Raw genomic sequence first — 16,550 nt, 5'->3', positions numbered from 1 at the left:
GCATAACAATAAAACTTTACCACCTTAACTTCAAGAATGCTTGAGTCTCATATAAGATTGCATGCCATCATGGGGAAGGAAGGAGGAAGGAGGGAGAGAAAAATTTTAAACTTATGGAAATGATTGTTGAACAGTGAAAACAAATAAATTAATTAAAAAAAAAACAAAAAATAACAGAAAAGGGGGCTATATGAAACTTAAAAAAAATAAAGATGTAATAGAAAAAAAAAGAATGCTTGAGTCCTCAAATTCTTTCAGAATGGCACACCCAGGGAACTCCAGTCTTGGGGTTCCTGTACCTTTCCAGGTACATACAAAACCTACATCCTAGGTTTTGTAGGATCATGCTAAATTCCAATAGTCTGTCCCATTTCTCCCATAAACCAAATGACTCTCCAAAATCCTTTGAGTCGGCATTTGTAGTTTAGAAGAGTGCCATAAGAGGCACTGGGGACTGTATCTGCAACTAGAAAGACATCTGGCTATGCCAGGCTCTGTGCCTGACCCTGAAGATCTCAAAAGTCACGTTACTTCATTTGTTTAAGCCTTTATCCTTCAACCGGACTATAAGTTTCTTGAGGAAAGGTCTGTGCCTTGTAATCCTCTGTGTACTCCACAGTATCTTTGGGGGTTCTCAGCACATAATATGCACTTTATTGTTGGTTTAAAAAATTCTATTTGCAAAGCTTTAAAAGCTAATTTTAGGTATAAAAGAGAGGATATGACCAAGTTTCATGTAAACTTATGGAGAAGGCTAGATAAATGGTCTTTGGGACAAAGTTTTTCTTTTGGGGGGGAGGGCAAATTCCTTTTCTGAAAACTTGGAAATTCAAGAAACAAGTAAATAGGATTTTGTAAAGTTCAGGAGTGTGGCATCAAGATATTACCCTCCAAATAGGTATCCTTTTCTTTAATTTTACTGATACACTGTAATTGATTAATTTTGTAATCAGTTTCTTCACTAGTTCAAAAACTTCAGGGCACAGATGAGGATGTGGAAAAGGCTACAGACAAGGCAGCTAGTTTAGGGCATGAGTAGTACGATATACACAGGAGAATTCAAACTGAAATTACAGTCATTACTCTTGTTTCTTCTGAGCCTATTTCCCCATAAGCTCAGTAGAGTCACAGATTTACCCTCCACTCTCATCACAGACAAAGTGAGTGAAATAAGAAGAGTCTTTATCAAAATGAACGAGTGGAGGCCTGATTCTAAATTTCTGACATGAATACTAAACATTTTTAGAGAACACAGTGAAAAGTATACAAGTCTGAGTGTCAGTTCTGTTTTAGACATGAGCCACAATTCTACCACTTAATAGCTATGTGACTTTGGGCAAGACATTTGACCTCTGAGACTCAGTTTTCCCATCTGCAAAAATAAAGAGCCTAGACTAGAGATCCTTAAGTTGCTTTCTAGATTGAAATTTCTATGCTTCTAAGTACTTGAAAATCATATATCTTTAAAGTCTAGATTCTGGAAGATATTCAAACACATAAGTGCTAATGATAGAGAGGCACCAGGGAGAAATTGGGACGGGGTGGGGAGAGGGGGGAGTGGCTTGGATGGAATAAACTCTTTACCTAAGCCTCTTACCACCGAGGGGAATTCTGTATGCTTTCTTCAGATCATAAAATACCCGCCTAATTTAAGATAAAATGGTGACAACGATGTAGTTACACCACAAGCACTTTGCGCTAGACAGTCTATATGATAAGTCATGGGGAATTTAAAAGGTTACTGACATTTTCAGTTATGTATCTTTTCATTAAAAGTAACTACCACTTTAAGCAAATTGTTTCAGGGACTGGAATGCAGCAATAACTGATCTAATTAGTGTAGGTTGTAATTTAGGAGGGTTCATTATGTCACAGACATTATGACTCCTGGGTATTACTAAAGGACTCATTTGTAGCCCTCGAAATGAATTTCTCATGAACACCCATAATGTCACCCCTATAACTAGCATGCAGCTTTAAGATGATTTGACATATTTAGACCTCTGACTTTCTTAGGGATTAGGTTTCTAGACAGTAGTAAACAAATCAGCAAACAGTACACTAGATTTACTTTCTGTTAAAAGAAAACATAACTTGATGGCCAATTTAGCTTGGAGTGGCCATTGAACCCTCCGATTTAATTAGGAGAGAAGGAATGTCCTTTCCAGTGATAATCAAACAATCCTGAGCCTACAAAACTCTTAAATCCATTATTATGTCTTTGAGCTCTCTACCAAGGGCAGAAAGAAAGTTAAAATACTATTTGGATATGGAAGTCATTGCCTTAGATGCTCCACCTCCTTCCCTCTCTTCCCTACATCCAGATTCACAGCAGGCTGATGTTCCAATTCGTAGACCAACTTGCAATTCTGTAACCCGAGTAGGAGGCCAGCCACAGAGCACAGATTCATTTTAGCTAGGTAGCAACTTAAGTCAAGACAGCAAGCAACTGATTAACAACCAAGTGATTCAATTGAGTGCTAGTCCTTGATTCGTTTTCTTTCCAGGTCATCAGTTTCCAATTAATACCCACTGTTTAAGCAAAACAAACACCACCAACTTGTGTTTGTTTTTTAAGCTTTAGGCAGATCTCTCCTCTTCTCTCTAGATCCCAGTAAAGGAAGGGCTACCGAGGTTGTTTCTTTCTTTTCAGCTTTATTTTCTAAAAATCCCCTACAGAATCGAAAGAAATGAATGAAATTTAAATGCCAGCAGTAGCCATGAAGCTGATTGTTTTCTTGATTCTACATAGGTGAAAATCTAGAGTTGAAACTGGTACTGTATGTTTGTGGATAGGTTGATTGGAAAACAGAAATGAAGATGGGCATAACGCATACTCTTTTTCTCAAGGAGTTTACAATCCAGGTGCATTTCCCACTTCATTTTCAGGTGGAACTGATTCCAGTTTATTCTAACTGCTAGCGTAATAACAGACAACACTTCACAGATTCACAGAGCTCATCTCTTTAGCACCTGCTAGCCTTATAGAAAATCTTGACCGTGATATTTTTGAGGGACAACAAAGAATTTTGAACGTGGTTTTTATAATGACCTTGGGAAGAAGGGAGGGTGTATAGTGTTATCCCCCTTTTTACTCATGAGAAAACAGAGGTAAAGTCCACTGATCAAAGTCATAGAGCTATGGAGTAATAGATGGAAGGTGATCATAGAGCTATGGAATAATAGATGGAAGGTGAAATCCCTGATCTTTTGACTCCCTGATTCTATGCTACATCATAGAAATGTTTGTTGGAGCTTTGCTGAGGGGGAAAGACCAGATGATAGAGTCCTAGACTTTGAGTTGAAAGGGCCATTAGAGGCCATCTGGTCCAAAACCTTCATTTATAGATAAGGAAACTGAGGCCTGGGGAAAGAAAGGTATTTACCTAAAATGACAAGGGAAGCGACAGAATCGGAATTCAAATCCTAGTCCTTCAATTCCAATTCTATTGCACTTCCCTGATGTCTCTGGTCCCTTCTAACTCTAAATCTGACTCTTAAAGCCTTGTTGCATAACCAAAAATTGCATAGATGTTGGGATGCTGCTTGTGGCTTTTTTTTTCTTAAGATGTAGCACAGATTCAGAACCTATCTTCCAGCTGAAGACTTTCTTTCTCTAATGCAAGTACCATAAACCAATCAGTTGTCCTGAGCCTTCGGAGAATTTATAAGAGGCCATTAATCTGATTAATAATTGGTTTGCTGCCAAGTTAAGTGGCCCACTTGCTGTTACCACTTAGTATATTCTTAATGTATGAGTTTTGGTCTCCTCACTTGCCTTCTTGCTTGGAAATATGGGCAAGAAAAAGGCTGAGCTATACAAGTTGGGAGAAGAATTTAGCATTAACTTAGTGGGTTTATGCAAACAATTTGCTGGTTAAACATATTCCTACCTGCCCTCCTATCCCCAGCCCAAAACCCCCACCTCCAACCAAATTGATTTCCAACATCTGGCAATGGAGTATACCGAACTCTACTCTAGAAATGAAAGTTGAAAAGAAAGAAAGGGTCAAGAGCCCTTAGACATTTTGCTCCAAGCAATTCAAAGTTTCACCAGCTTGGGGCAGTATCTGTGATTCGCAGACCATTCTTTCCATTGTGATTGATGGTGTTGCCAGGATTTAGTAATAGGGCAGAGATTGCTTTTATATCCTTTTTTTTTCTTCCGTGCTACAATTTTTAGAGAATTTGGGAGATTTAGACTTTTAAACAGATTCTTACTTTCTGACCATCCTGCCTTATGGGTTCCCTAAATTAAGGGGACAGTTTGGCTGATTTGAAAAAAAAATCTAGAACAATCGCAAAAAGTCATGACATTATACTGGCATGGTGATACTTTCAGAAATATCCTGAGGAGAGTTTGTCTTTGCTAGTTGCAAACCAAAATTCCTCCAGCTGATTTCTATTAAAAATATAAGTTACAGAAATGGTAAATTCAGTCCAAAACTTGCATCAGCTGCTTGATCTGATAGACTGAAATGAAATTTTTAAAAAAAATTTAAAATTCTCCCAGGACTTTCCAGACTTTTTCTGCATTTGCCAGATTGTGATCTAATCCCAGAAATGTCTTCAGGGATGTTTGTGGATCTAGTTTGGGTCCAGTTAAAGTTATTCAAGGCAATCATGTTATACACTTTGCTAGTGGCATTTGGACCAAATCAAAGCATATTAATAATCTAAGCCTCGTGCCCTGGACACTCATGCTAAAATAGCAGCTGCTCATTACGACCTTACACTTTTTAAAATCTGTCATATAAAAATGGAAGACTTTAAGGAAAGCTCTTTAAAGAGGGAAGATAGAGTCGATTTGGGGAAAATAAATTCTGATAAATCATTTCCCCAAATATGAACTCAGCCTTATAAAGAGACTAAGTATATCAGACATTTTTCTTGTAACCAACATCCAGCTGTTTCTTCTAAAAGTTTCCAGAGAACATAGATATACTCTGTTTCTGAAATACTCCAAGAGGGACTATTCAAGTTTTGCTTTTTAAAATCCTGTAGAATTATCTAATGTCTTCTTGTCACTCTTTGCACAGAAGTTTCCATGGACTGGGTAGATATGGTTTCAACACAATATTAAAGAGGCAAGGTGCCCACTGCCCCATTTTCATCAGCTCTTGCCACATACAAATGTAAAACAGATTAAAGTCCTGGGTTTTATTTTTTTAATCTACACTAAGTTTGAGATTTTCAGAGTCCCTCCCTAGATAAAACAGAAGAGCATGAATATAACTTCACTGGCAGCCATAATCAAAATAATTGATATTTGATTGTTTCAGAGGATGACCATTACTAGAGCTTGGAAACATCTGTAGTGTAGAGATGTCTCATTTCTCTTCATTAGAAAATGTCCTTATTGAGCAGGCTGCCAGGTTATGTGCTGAAGACTAAAGGTTTTCCACCTCACACTGTACCCCAAGGGACTATTCCAAACAAAAGAACTCCACGTGGACACCAATTCTGTCATAACCCTTCAGCCTTGTGAAGTATTTTACTTAACATTTTTAACATCTGCAAGGATGCGGGCAGACAAGTCATGGGAACAGAAACAAATATGGCCAGAGTAATAATCCCTTACGTTTACAAAGCGTTTTATACTTTCCAAACCACTTTCACACACGTTATTTAATTTGATCCTCATGACAGTTTTGTGAATTGGGCAGGGCAAGTTGTGTTATCCTTGTTTTACAGGTAAGGAACCTGAGACCAAGAGGTTAAATGAGTTGCTCCAAATTACACCGTTAGCAAGAGACTAGCCTAAAACCTAGGACTCCCGATGCTTGAACTTCTTGGACTTCTGAATTGAATCCAGTGCTGTTTCCTTACACCAGAGTACTTCTTTATAAAGTCCATTAGCAGGCCTAAACTTCCATGGAAGGAGTGAGCTGCAAAGATATGTGGCCCTCCTCTATCACTGAAAAACTCTTTTTAGCCTCTCAGTTCAGAGGGACACCAGAAGAGACTGCTTCCATTGTAAGAAGGGTATGGCAGATTTAGAGCTGTTAGGGACCTTCAGGGTTCTAGTCTAACATCCCCCTCCCCCATTTTACAGAGGAGGACACTGAGGAACTGAGAAGTGAGTCCAAGGCTTCCTAGTCGGCCCTTCGAGTTCAAAATCATTGGAGATCAGTTCTGGAGCTCTGAGCTAAGGTGTGTGTATGGGGGGGGCGGGGGGGGCGGGTAGTGGTACGGGGGAGGGAGTCGTCCTACAACACCTCAGATTTTATGCTCTATGTCACTTTGAGTCTCCCAAATTACACCCCTGACTGACTTTAACCTAAAGCAATCTTTCAGCACTTTTGCAGAACTGTGATCTTGTCAATGCAAGTTTTCAACCCTCCATGGGGTGTAGATTGCAACCCATTCATACCCTCTCACCTTTGGTGGGGAGTCTAACCAATATGCTAGGTCTTCCTCCAGGTCTTTTTTCTGGTGGAAAGGGTACTTGCGGGGGGTAGGGAGGGCGTCAGGCACCTAAGACAACAGAAGGAGAACATCGTAGCCCCGCTAATATTCTCTTTAAATAATCTGTTTCCGCATCTTCCATCTCCCCTCTTCTAGACGGAACTGTATTGGAGGTGGCCCATAAGCATGAGGATACTTCCGAGAGTAGTCCTTAGTTTCTAAGACTTCTCCTCCATCTCCTGGAATGGGTTGAACTATATAAGTTTTATAGAAGGAAAAAGAGAATTAGCCAACCGAAACTAGATCTCCCTCACTTTCACCCGCTTTAAGCGCCCTGCCGCCACCCTCAACCTCATCCTCACCCTCACCCTCATTCTCATCCTCACCCTCATCCTCATCCTCTTCCTCATCCTCATCCTCATTCTCAAATAGTGCTTCCAACTTCTCTAAAACTGTTCGGTATTCCTAGGGATTTCTCTCGACCTCTATCTACCCTCTCTGCCCAGTGATTCTTCCCCAGGCAGAGGGGACTGCCAGTCCCTGAGCCGCAGCGCGATGTGGCCTGAGCCCCGGCTCCTGCCCCTGGCCTTTCGCCGCGCCTGTCTGGCTGAACGGTTCCCTTCCGCAGCTCTGAGAGCCTGCCTCAGTGTCTGCCTCTGGCAGGCGGGCCCTTTAAGCCGCACGCCGCGCTTCGGTCTTGATGTCGTTATCAGGACTCCCCGGCCTGCCCAGGTGCCTGCTCTCATTCACTCAATTATCGTCTTCGCAGGACACAATACTCTCCTCTGAAAGCCTACATTGTGGGGAGATAGAGACACTTTCATGGCACGGCTTCAGAGCTAAATCCTTTTTTGATACTGTCAGAAACTCCCCGCCAAGCTGACACTGTATGTTAGAGGGAAAAGGGCTCACCATCGCAGAAAGCTGAAATTAAATTAAACAGGATATTAATACCTAGTAGTTAAGGAAACGATATTTCCTTTTTGATTCTACTCTCAGCACAGGAGCCAAAAAAATGCGTGCCAGCCTGGCCGAACCAGCCTAGCCTTCGGTTTTCTAGAGCAAAATACCAACGTGTGTCTTCCCAACAAGAAGATGCGGCTGGTCCCTCCCCAGCTCTTCCTTTCCCACTACTCCCCTCCTTTTATGTTGCTCCTTCCTCTTCGGCCCCCACCTCCTCCTGTCAGTGACCTTATCCCCCCTTCCTGTCCTTGTCCCCATCGCATAAGCACTGCCAGTCTCTCTATGGCAAATATTCCCGGTCTGGATCCACTGTCTGCAGAAAATAACTCCCAGTCTCTCCCCCCTTTTGATTTCTCTCCCCCCATACTTATTTTCTTTATTAAATTGATCATTTTGAACCTGGAACTGATAAATGGTGATAGGGGCTGACTGCCTCTTCCTCTGCTATTTCTAAATAAACTATTTCTTTAAAAACCGTTCATAATACCCACCTTGTGTCTCATCTATAGTAAATAAAAGGGACTTTCATCTCATCTGTTCTTCCATGTCCCCCAATGATGCTCTGGAGGATTGCAGCTTATCCTTCTGTATGGGATTAGATGGACATCAAGTTCTTTAGGAGGCACAGGAAAATCAAGCCTGTTTTGATTTTTCGTAGTGTCCTAAATTAGAGTGAGATAGGTGCCTAATTTATTTTTCTAAAAAAAATGTTCTGAAGCCACTACTTATGGTTTCATTCCCTATAAAGAATACTAAGGAGGAACTTCCTCTATGGAAGCTGATATGCATTTCCTTTGTTACTTTATTGTCGTAGAGTTTCCTAAGATATTGAAAAGTTAGTGATTTGCTCAAGATCTCACATCCATTATGTGTCAGAAACTGCAGCATATAAACTTAGAGGAATAGTAGAGGAGAGAAGGGTCTGTTGTGCATGATCCTTGGGGTCATGAAGAGTTGGGCATGTCTTGAACAGACAAAAAAACAAAGGCCGTAGCATCTTTAAGCCAAGATAGTGAAGCCTCTTAGACACTACCAACTTGGAACAACTTTTCATCAACCATCATGGTCATCGTCTTCATCATCATCAACACCAAAGAATTTATTTGTTAATAGGCTACCTGTATATGATATTGTATGAGACAGTGGACTCAGAGTGTGGTGTCTTGGTACCTAATTTACAGAAGATCATAAGCTGTCCTACCACTTTGAAGTCCAGCCACAGTAGTAATAGTCTTTTAATGGCTCTCATAATCTAATCCTAAATCATGGAATATTGTAGAGGCCATCTAGTCAGCCCCTAATCAAAAAATGGTTCCCCTAGACAACAGTCTTGACAAGTCATGAAGCCTGAGTTTGAAGACCTCCTAGAGTGGGAAAGGTCCACCAGCTTCAGACCTCTCCCCTTTCAGGGAAGAAGATCATATTTACCCATTCCTTTCAGTGGACTAAGAAAATGAGACTCAGTGAAGTTAAGCCACTTGTGCTTCCTGTTCATAGCATGAAGATGTCATGGACTTCAAATAGGACAGTGGCAGGAAACTATCCCCAGAGAGGAAAGGGGAGAGAAATCACAGCCCAACTACTGGACCAGCCTCTAGAAAGTCTGCCTTATTCTCTAATAGGTCTCAATCTCAGATCTGCTATGGGTTATACCACTATCTTTGGCTATAAATGATCATCTAGAGTGGTATATGCTATTCCATCTCACTTCTCCATTCCTTTGCTGAAATTGTCGCTCATTCTGGGAGTGCTCTCTCTTCTCACCTCCACCTCTTATTTTCCTAAGGTTCCTTCAAAGTTCAATTACCTCTTATATAAGACTTTTCCTGATTCCCAATGTTGGTAGGTCTCCCTCCTGATATTACTTTGCTTATATTATATATTGACTTACTGGGGGACACATCATTTTCCCCTAGTAGAACATAAACTTCTTCTTCAAAGGCAAGGACTGTTTTTGTTTTTGTCTTTGGATCTCAGCACCTAACACAGTTTCAGGCACATAATAGGTGTTACCAAAAAAGGTTTGTTGAATGAATGAAAATGAATAAATGATCCTGTAAGTGCCAGGTGTTGGGACTAAAAAAAGAGGTAGAAGACATTGTTCCTACTTCATGGAACTTCAACTTGAAAGGCAGGATTAGACTGGGCAAAAAGAGCCCTGGTCTTAGAGCCAGAAGACCTAGGTTTGGGTCCTAGCTTCACTTAGTATTAGCTTGTGGCCCTGGGGGAGTGATCTAATGTTTCCTTATCTGTAAGAAAGGGATAATAATCCTGACATTACCTACCTCATAGGTTTGTGGTAAGAGCAGTACTTTGCAAACCTAAAACTACTACTGAAAATGTGAACTATGAATGTTGTTGTTAGTGAGGGATGGGGAGGCAGGGAGCAATAAAGACTCAAATCAGGAAACTTTTCTCTCTCTCCAACGTTCTGACCTTGAGATGTCCTCTCTCATCCTAATACCCCTTCCCTAGCCCTAGCCTTCACTTCCAGGTCATCATGGATTATTTTTCCATCTGCCTATGAATAGGGAAATATATAACTCTCATTTATATTACTTTTACTTCTTACTCTCCTGATAGGAAGGTCTATTCCATTTGTTCATTCATTCATTTGTTCATCCATCCATTCATTCATTCGTTCGTTTCTTTAAAAATCTGTTGAGTTGCCAAATACTTTGGGCTTATCTGTAAAGCTAGGCTTCTCCTCGCTTCTGTTTCTCTTACTTAATAAAAGATACAGGAGTCACAAGAAAGAAAAATGCCCCTTCTCTTCCACATCTGTAAATGCGTCTTTCAAATTTGTTTTCTATATTCTATTAAAATGAGCTTCTCTGACAACATTCTGGCATGGAATACTGCAGAACTGAGAAAAGCAGAAAGATTGATCCTCCATAAATCAGTATGTTTCACTCTAACAAGTAATTATGTGATTGAAACAAGCAATAAAATGGGCCGCAACATCTCCGACTTTTGTGGCTCTCAGAATAATAGGGCTAAAGTTTAGTATCAGATGGTTTGTATTTTGTGCTTTTTTTTTCAAACAAAAATAAATCATCTAAATCCATGAAAACATAAAGTACAACTGACAATACAGATGAAAAAGAAGAAGAAAAGGCAGCAGCAGTAGCAACAGCGGCAGCAGTAGGGCGTATGATGCATCAAAATTCTCCCAAACAGAGCCACATTCTCTCTCCAAGAAAGGGCATCTTCAGGTTCCCTGAAAAGGAGGTTAGGATGAAACTTCCTCATCTCCTCAGTGCCTAGCACATAGTAGGCTCTTAATGAGAGCCTACTTGAATGAATGAATGAATGAATGCATGAATGAATGGAAGAGATTCTGGTAATGGGGAGCATCCTTGTTGGAGGGGGCATCAGATCTGGAAGATGTACTGATATCTTGGCATTCTACTAAATTTTTCCTTTTTTTTTCTTGATTATGGTAATAGAGTATAGACCTATACCTTTATGGATTTGGGGATCTCCTGGTATGAAAACTACCTCCACTATAGTCTTAGTTGTCTGGGGCCAGTAACAGGTTGAATAATTTGCCCAATGGTCAACACAGCTAGATCTTTCTAACTCCAATGTCATCCTATTCACCATGCCATCCTACTTTTCTAGATCATGGGATCATAAATTTAGAGCTAGAAGAGATCTTAGAGGTTACCCAAATCCAGCCTCTTCACTTTACAGTTGAGGAAACTGAGACCAAAAAAGGTCAAGGGACTTAATTGACTTGAGGCAGCTAGGTGCCACAGAGGATAGAGCACTGGTGCTGGAATTAGGAAGACCTGTGTTCCAATCTGGCCTCAAACACTAACCAGCTATGTGGTTGGGGCCAGGCCACTCAACCTCTGTTTGCCTCGGTTTCCTCAGCTGCAAAATGAGACTAATAATAGCAATGGCAGAATTGTAGGAGTCAAATGAAGTCATTTCTGTAAAACTCTCAGCATAGTGCCTGGCAGACAGTAGGTGCTACATAGATGCTTATTCTCTTCCTCTCCATTTCTCCTTGTCCAAGATCACGCAGGTAATAAAGTAGCAGAGCCAGAATTCCAACTCAGGACCTCTGACCCCCAGTCTGCTCTTCCCATTATGCCATTGACGTTATGGGGAGTTTTGAGACTTCATCCACTTAGGGGGCAAGGAGCAGGTCCCAGTATCCCTAGTCCCCATAACTGTCATTTCCAAAAACCCAAGCTAGAGACTAGCAGAGCTACCCTGGAGGTTGACCACATCAGCATAGATTGCAGCAAAGAAGCGAGGTACCCTGACAGTTCCTCTTTTGGCCAGCCAGATGTCTTTCTTTGCCTTACTGCCTCCTGGGCCAATGATGAGCAAACAGAGTGTCAGGCATGAGGAAATGTTTATGGCAGAGTTATAAACCTTTGAAAACAGGGGAGTGATGGTGGAAATGGAAACACATACAGACCATTAAGTGTAATAGCCTGCCTGGGACGGCTGGGCCACAATAGACATAGATCATATTTGCTGATAGGATACAGAAGTTGCCAGGCTCTGCAGACCTGTCCGAATGCTAGTGGCTGAGTAACCAGGACTGTGAATCTTTCCCCTGTCCTTAATCCCCTTCAAGGTAAATTTCCTAACCTGTGAACCTCCTTGATAGCCACTCTGATTAAAGTATCCAGTAAAATCTGTCCCTAGAGTCTGTGTGCTGAGGATAGGCTCACAGAAGAAACAAAGATTTTGAATAATAAGTCAGTTATCCATCTTAAATCATAGGATCATAGATTTAGAATGGGAAGCCATTTAGAGGTCACCTATTTCAACACTCATTTGACTGAGGTCTAGAGAAGTTCAGAGATACACCCAAAGTCATAGAGATAGTAAGCGACACCATTGGGACTCGAATTCAGATCCTCTGACCCTAATTTCAGTTCTTGTACAACTGTACCATGATACAATTCAAAGAGACCATTCTGTCCATTGATGGTCAAGCTGTTCATCAAGAAGTGAAATGCAGTGTTGCATCTAGGTCTCAGGGTTCTTGCCTGGTAAGGCACATGATGACCAATGTACCTTGCCAGGGGCCTGAGGAGTGTTAAACCTATAATTTCTGAACCCACTTCTAAGTTTTGCAATGGCAGCCAGACAGCCCAAGGGAGTCATCCTGGTCATGGGTCTCCATAAGAAATGCAATCCATTATGACGGCTGCCATCTACCCATTGGAGTGGAGGCTGATTTGCACAAGATTGCTCAAATATTCTTCCTCTTTCCCCCAAGGGGAAGCTGCACTGAAGAATTCTTATCTGATGTACCGTGGCCTCCCACTAACCACTGGCCATTATTGCCATTTCTGATTTAATAGTTAACACAAGGCCTCCCCTGGCAGCCCTAGAGAGCAGACACAAAGTGAAACAAAACTGTAAATCTGCAATTATTATCTTTTCTTCTACTCCCCCCTTGACTCCCCCACCCCCACTTTTTGGCAGACATGACATGAACAGGACTTAGGGAGTTAATATCTGAAGTGCCTTTTTTTTTTTTTAATAGGACCAGCTTCCAGTTTCTCCATCTTTTGTGCAAGTTTAATAAAATAAATTTTGAATATCAATAAAGTGCGTTCTATTTTTCTTGGCATGTCCCTGCCTTGCTATATCCTTCTATTGCAGAAGTCATGCCAGAGGGAGATCACTTTTCCACAGTCCATTGAAGTGGTGCCATAAGGCCTGGAGATGATTGGCTAAAATGCTCCAAAGGTATTCAAATTTCTTTAAAGAAGAAATTCAATTTATGTGCATTTATATTACAATGTCTGTCAGGAAGAAAGGTTATAATCACCAGCATATTTTAGATTTACATTTTCTTCTGTACATGAGGTAATGGTATTAGAAGTAAACTATGAGGTTTAGAGTTGAATTGGATGTATGGCCCTATTTTCATTGCTGCTAAAAGCATGTTTTTGAAGTTCTTGAGGAGAGCATATGTTAGCATATGTTAGGGAAATATCAAGAACAGGAGGCTGGGTGGTTGAGTTTAAAATATTTGTCTTTCTCTTTGGATGCCCCATGTGCAATGCAGAGAGTCTTTCCTCTTCCTCAGTTCAAGGGAAATGAGTTTGGGGGTCTCAATACCTGAGATGAGATTCAGGGCTAAGGCAAAATCTAACCTGATGGGGTCCAATAGGAGCTTCCTCCCTTCTCTCCCAGCTTTGATCCTGGGGCTATCCAAATAGCCTATCTCCTCATAAGCTCAGCTCCAGTGGCATTGGGGATGGGGAGAAGTATTCGTCACATCTGGTCCCTGCTGAGGGAATCCTCAAGCTATTGCACTTTTCATAATAATGATAATAGCTAACATTTATACAGCAATTTGTGGGCACCTAGGTGGATAGAGTACCAGGCCTATAGTCAGGAAGACCTAAGTTCAAATCCGGCCTCAGAAAATTGGGCAAGTCTTTTAATACTGTTTGCCTCAGTTTCCTCATCTGTAAAAAGAACTGGAGAAGGAAATGGCAAACCACTCCAGTACCTTTGCCAAGAAAACCCCCCAAGAGGGGTCATGAAGTGTTGGACATGACTGAAAATGACTAAACAAACAAATACAGCAATTTAAGGTTTGCAAAGCACTTGACAGACCCCATTTTATCCTCATAACAACCCTATGGGGTAAGAGCTATGATTTTCCTCATTTTACAGAAGAGGAAACTAAGGCAGAAAGGAGTTAAATGGCTTTCCTAGGATCATACAACTAACGTGTCTGTGGCAGTATGTGAACCCAGGCTTTGTTGATTCCAAGTCCAATGTCCTGTTCTATGCACCATGCAACACTACTCCTCCAATATATCCCTTATATGCTGAGCTTCTTATAGGTAAGCAGCATCAGTCATAGGTGTACAGTGGATTTCCTGGATTGACTTTTTTGACTATGGGGAAACAGATGGCATGGTAGAATGAAACTTGGATCCGGAGTCAGGAGAAACCTAAGTTCAAATCATGCTTTGGGCAGCTATTAACTATGATCCTGAGTCATCAGTGTCTCTGAGCCTTAGTTTTCCCATCAGTAAAATGGGAATAATATTCATACTTCATAAAGTTTTGAGGAAAGTGTTTTATAAACCTTAGAGTGATATATAAATGTGAGTTATTAAAACTGATACCTCAGTCTAGGCAAAATGGTTCATCCTATTGCTACTTGTACAGGCAAAACTTGAAAATAAGTCGCCATTTCCAAGAAATGTTCATACCCAAGTGTAAAAAATGGGATGCCTGGGAAATGATCTGTGAAAAATATCTATTTGCTAATGCATTTTCCTTGGGGATTCAGATGGAGACTATTTCTATTTTTATTTTCCCGACAATCCACCAAGAAGGAATTGGATGTCCTATCTCTTGAACGGGTTTTCATAGGGCTTCTGTAAATCCTGTTTTAGATTACCTCATAAGTTACATTTTTTTTCCTCCAAACTTTAGACTTGTGTCTTTTGGTTTTCCTTTACAACCTCTTAGGTATCACCAAGACTTGGTAGGTCAGAACTCATGACTGGAACATAACCATCCAACAGATCTACAAGGGATGTAGCAGGTAGATATGTCAAAGAAGGAAGGAAGGAAGGAAGGAAGGAAGGAAGGAAGGAAGGAAGGAAGGAAGGAAGGAAGGAAGGAAGGAAGGAAGGAAGGAAGGAAGGAAGGAAGGAAAAAAGACAATCCCTGCCCTGAAGGAGCTTACAATCTCTTGGGGAAGACTACACACAAAAGAAAACTGAACAGGGCAGGGAAGAAAGTGCCCATAGGAGTGCAATCCTCTGAATGCAGTTGGGGTAAATGAAGTTGGTGGGTTCGGGAGCTTTCTTTAAAATGAGATTTTGGGAGGAACTCTTTGCTTTGTCCTCCAGTCTGCTATTCAGGGAGACAGAGGGTACTGATGAGATGTGAGCATAAAAGCTGTCACACTCTTAGAGGATCCAATCCCAGTTGTTCAGAACACAAGGAAGGATCCTGAGTATGGAAGAGCATGGTATAGTGGAAAAGAATACTCAGAACAGACTAAGAGGACTTGGGTTCAAATTCTGCCTCTGACTCTTACTACTTGTGAGACCTTGGGCAAGTCATTTGGGACTCAGTTTTCTCATCTGTAAAATGAGTTAGTTGACCTCTGAACTAGATTTCTTCTGAACTCCTTTTCAGCTTTAGACTGTGACCCTATGAAGCATGATAGAGAGAATTTGCTGGAAAAAAAGAAGAAAAAAACTAGACATTTTTTGATCTGATACATAGACTAGACTCTAGAGCAAACCTAAGGTTCCTCCCTGTTTTCAGATTAAATGACATCAAGCTTCTAATGGAAAAAAATCACAGAACTAGAGATCAGAAGACCAGACTAAAGCCTCCCATTTACTGTACGACCTCAAGCAAACCTATTAGCCTCTATGCATCTAAATTCCCTCCATAATAAAAGGAGGAAATGATACATACCTCTCCCACCTGTCTCACTTAGTTGTCATGGGGATAAAATGTGTTAATATAGGTGAAATCACTTTGAAACCCAAACAAAGAAAACCTCCTCACAAGTGTGCAAACATAAAGTCGTATTATTTCATTCTACCTTCTTTTGTCTTGGTGTTCTCTTTCCAAGTACCTGAAGACTCCTTTCTGGTAAGTCTCTTTTGACCTCCCTCCTTCTGGGATCACTGATGCCAGTCGGTGCTTTTCTCTATCTAATTTTCCTCTGAAGTACAGCCAGGTCACTGCCTTCCTCCTGCCTTCCTTCACAAAAGACCAAAGAGTTGAGCTTACTGTGACACTTCCCTGTAAATTTTGGTTTCAAAGTACACAGTAACAGACACCCTCAACAAGCACAGTGAAGCCTTCACCTCCACATGGTTCAATGTCTATATTTTCCTGTTCTTAAATTGGAACCTCAACAGAACATCTTTAAATAAACTTGTTTGTTTCTATTTGCTTGGTTCTTTGACTGACACTGTTGGAGTGAACACCAGATTCTGGGGCAATACATCTAGTGATATAACTGGAGTTTTACCATAGAAAGTCTCATAGAATCAGGCTAAGGGCCCCCTAGTAGAGTATAAGCTTTCTGAGGGCAGGGGTTGTTTTCATTTTTGGCCTTGAATCCCTAGTGCCAAGCATAGTGCTTGGCACATGGTTGGCCTTACATAAATGAATGGAATGAAATGGAAAAATAGCTCCACCAGTCT

At 40.9% G+C, this 16,550-nt stretch overlaps 1 long non-coding RNA gene across 1 annotated transcript in view; it reads right to left on the bottom strand.

Annotated features, from left to right (window-relative positions):
* Nucleotides 1–5,573: 5,573 nt before the first annotated feature.
* The window catches only part of LOC140519333 (uncharacterized), a 43,377-nt gene continuing 32,400 nt past the window's right edge, over nt 5,574–16,550 (bottom strand). The window contains exons 3-5 of the long non-coding RNA XR_011972184.1: nt 7,863–8,033; nt 6,795–7,201; nt 5,574–6,662 (exon numbers count right to left, since the gene is read on the bottom strand). This is a non-coding gene — a long non-coding RNA (uncharacterized lncRNA). The remainder of the gene's footprint in view (nt 6,663–6,794; nt 7,202–7,862; nt 8,034–16,550) is intronic.

This window comes from Notamacropus eugenii, chromosome 1 (genome assembly GCF_028372415.1).
Source record: "Notamacropus eugenii isolate mMacEug1 chromosome 1, mMacEug1.pri_v2, whole genome shotgun sequence".
Lineage (NCBI taxonomy): Eukaryota > Metazoa > Chordata > Mammalia > Diprotodontia > Macropodidae > Notamacropus > Notamacropus eugenii.
The sequence above is the reverse complement of the archived record's forward strand: the minus strand, read 5'-3'. Positions and strand labels throughout refer to the sequence as shown.